Source organism: Hyperoodon ampullatus (assembly GCF_949752795.1).
Source record: "Hyperoodon ampullatus genome assembly, chromosome: 7".
NCBI classification, from domain to species: Eukaryota; Metazoa; Chordata; class Mammalia; order Artiodactyla; family Ziphiidae; genus Hyperoodon; species Hyperoodon ampullatus.
In genome coordinates, this window is record NC_136920.1 from 7,617,376 (window position 1) to 7,621,488 (window position 4,113).

Here is a 4,113-nt window from a genome sequence, read left to right on the forward strand (position 1 = left end):
AATGCTTAACTTTAATCCTCACAACAATTCTGCTAAACCAGCTTGCTCTCTCTCTATCCTGTGCCCCTACAACTCTTTCTCATTCTTTCCTCATTGCCCTGGAAGATTATCAAACTCTACTTTTTGAAATTCGATGAAAACAATAGTTATAATACCTATGCATCTCAAGCTCCTTGGCCTCACCGAAAACTACTGGGATAGGACTAAAGGCAGTTATTAACTCTTTACTCCTGGGATCAGCAGCACTGGCACCAAGGCCCCTAACCCTCCTCAACTTACAAGTCCTGCTAACCACACTGTCACAGAGTGAGTTCCAGCCCAGCCCAGCCTATGCTAGTATGTTCCTCCATGCCTCTTTTAATTTACTAGTCAGAGTAAGAAAAGACTTAATATAAAGAAATAAGTATAAAACCATCCCCCCTCTCCCTCAGGATAGGCCACGTATTATAAATGCTGAACTCTACTCTTTTCCTTTCGCAAAGACAGATTCAGCTCAGAATCTATTTTGATCCACATCCCTTTTCCAGATTGTTTTTGGTGTTCTATACTTGGCCAGAGTCACATTTAAAGTTCACATAAACGTTTCCTAGCAATCAAATGATCCCATTTTAAAAAGGTAACTAGTCTTGAAATCTTTTCCATTTCTGGTTATAAAAATGAGCTAATTAATATGAAGAACCAGAAAATCTTTAAGAAATTCCTTATTGACATAGGAACACTCCATTTAAAGGAGGGAAAAACAATCGCATTTGCCAGCTCTTAACAAAATGAACATCCTTGGGACTTCCCTGGTGGCGCAGTGGTTAAGAATCCGCCTGCCAATGCAGGGGACACGGGTTCGAGCCCTGGTCGGGGAAGATCCCACATGCCGCAGAGCAACTAAGCCTGTGCGCCACAACAAGTGAGCCTGCACTCTAGAGCCCGTGTGCCACAACAACCGAGGCTGCGCTCTAGAGCCTGTGAGCCACAACTGCTGAGCCTGCGTGCCACAACTACTGAATCCCGCGAGCCACAACTACTGAAGCCTGCGCGCCTAGAGCCCGTGCTCCACAACAAGTGAAGCCACCACAATGAGAAGCCCGCACACCACAACGAAGAGTAGCCCCCGCTCACCACAACTAGAGAAAGCCCGCGCGCAGCAACAACGACCCAACACAGCCAAAGAATAAAAATAAAAATAAAAAATTTTTAAACGAACAGCCTGTATTACTTTCAATTCTTAAAGTTTTTTGAATGCTGACACATATCCAAAACAGTATCTGGTACATGATTATTCAAAAGTAGCAAGACACCAAAAGAGCAAGTGAAAATAAAAGGTAATACCAGCAATCTAAAAATAAAAAAAGACTAAACATATCTGCTGGACTGGCCAACATGAAGAGCACTTTAGGCACAGAATACCTCAAATTCCTGGATAAGGAACAACTGACAGCTCACTTCTAATTCTAATCTAATTAGGCAATAGCTGCATATAAACTGGGATTAAAAGCATTTGAGGGCTTCCCTGGTGGCGCAGTGGTTGAGAGTCCGCTTGCCGATGCAGAGGACGCGGGTTCGTGCCCCGGTCCAGGAGGATCCCACGTGCCGCGAAGCGGCTGGGCCCGTGAGCCATGGCCGCTGAGCCTGCGCGTCCGGAGACTGTGCTCCGCAACGGGAGAGGCCACAACAGTGAGAGGCCCGCGTATCGCAAAAAAAAACAAAAAACAAAAAAGCATTTGAAAATTCTTATAAGGGTAAAGATATCAATTAACTTTAGGCCTTAAGTTAAATATGAAATGTCTAAGATCACCAAGAAAAGAAGTGTCTAATCTCTTACTGGGTGTAGGTAAAAACAGTAGACAGGAATGAAGGAAAAAAATCCCACAATATATAGGCAAGCAAAGGAAAAGAACAGAAAAAAAGCCCAATTAGAGAGCACAAAATACGAAAGAAGAAATAAACCAAATATTTCAATCACAACCAATGTAAATAGACTAATCAGCTTAAAGTCAAATTATAAAAATGCAATCTAGCTGTGTGCTGCTTTCAAAGGGCACTCCTAAAACATTAAGGGCACCAAAACTTGATAGTTAAAGGGCAGAAAAATATATACCAAGCAAACATTAACTAAAGTCCCTTGGTACAGCTATACCAATATCTGACAAAATATACTTTAGTGGAAAAAATGTTCCTAGAAACAAAGATTCGTTACAGAATGACAAACTGTGCAAGTCACTGGAAACTTAGCAATTCTAAACTTATAGATAGAAAGCAAAAATTGAGAGAACTATAGGAATTTGACAAATGTTCCATCACAATGGGATTTTAACAACACCCCCTCTCTGTAACTGATGGAACAAGCAGGCAAGTATTAGTTAAGGACACTAGTTTGAATGTGAATTCAATTAATGTGTTTCATCCAATAAACATGGGAAAACCTGACCTTAAAATTGGAAACACATTCTTTTTAAACACACGTGGAAAACTGATAAAAATTTGCCACAAACTAGACACCATTAAAACAGCCTGAACAAATTTCAAACAATCAAAATCACACTGGACCACATTTTATTAGCACAATGTATGTTAGCAATCAATAACAAACATTAAAAGATACAGGGCTTCCCTGGTGACACAGTGGTTAAGAATCCACCTGGCAATGCAGGGGACATGGGTTCGAGCCCTGGTCCTAGAAGATCCCACATGCCGTGGAGCAACTAAGTCCGTGTGCCACAACTACTGAAGCCCGTGTGCCTAGAGCCCATACTCTGCTACAAGAGAAGCCACCGCAATGAGAAGCCCACGCACCACAATGAAGAGTAGCCCCCACTCGATGCAACTAGAGAAAGCCCACGCACAGCAATGAAGACCCAATGCAGCCGTAAATAAATAAATAAAATATATATCAATACATCAACATTTTTCAATACACTTTCTAAATTTCTAAGTCAGAGAAGAAATCAAAATGAAAATGTGAATATATTCAGAACTAAAAGATAAAAATTTTGCATAGCAAAACTACTGAATTGGAGCTAAAGTAGTATTTAAAGGGTAGTTACTACTTTATTTACATATATATGTATACATATATACAAAAGACCTGAAAATTAATGAGCTAAGAATCCTTGTTTAAGAAACTAAATATTAGTAATTAATTACAAATCAGGCGGAGTCAAAAGATAAGAGATTATAATTTTCTGCCAATATATTTGAAAACACGGACAAAATAAATGTTTTAGAAAAATGTAAATTACCAAGTGTGACTCAAGAAAAAGAAGACTCTAATGATCCTATAAATATTAAAGCAACCAAGCCAGTAATTTTTAAATTCTGACAGAAAACACCAGGCCCTGATGGTTTTACAGGCAAGTTTTATCACAATGAAAGAACAGATAATTCCAATTTTACATACAAACTCTCTAAGAGAATAAAAAGGAGAAAACACTACAGCTTATTTTATTAGACTGAGAATACCCTTGATAGCAAAACTCATAGAGCTGATACAAAAAAGGAAAGTTAGAGATCTTACCAATGAACACAGATACATAAATCCTAAGATATTAGCAAGTAAAAAAATATATCTAAGGGAATTCCCTTGCAGTCCAGTGGTTAGGACTTGGCACTTTCACTGCTGGGGCCCAGGTTCAATCCTTGGTCAAGGAACTGAGATCCCGCAAGCCGAGTGGCAAGGTCAAAAAAAATACATGCCAAAAACGAAATCAAAGAATATTTAAAAAAAAAAGAATATGTCACGATTGAGCTGGATTTATCCCAGAAATGTGAAATTAATTCCAATATTACCCTTTAGAGCAATTTTTCATATTACTAGATTAAAGGAGAAAAACTGTAATATCATCCCAATAGATATAAAAAATGCATTCAATTAAGTGCAATGCCCACTTGTGATTTTTTTTTTAATTTCTCCATAAACTAAGATTGAAGAAATCTTCCTCAACCTGTTAAAGGAAAAAAAAAAGTAGCCACGCATTTAATGGTGAAAGATAAAAGCATTTCCCTTAAAACCGGGACTATGACAAGGATGCCTGCCATTACCATTTATATTCCCCACTGGTGATGGTTGCCATGAAGCAATGCAGTTAAGACTAGAGTGAAGATATAAAAAGTAAAGGACTG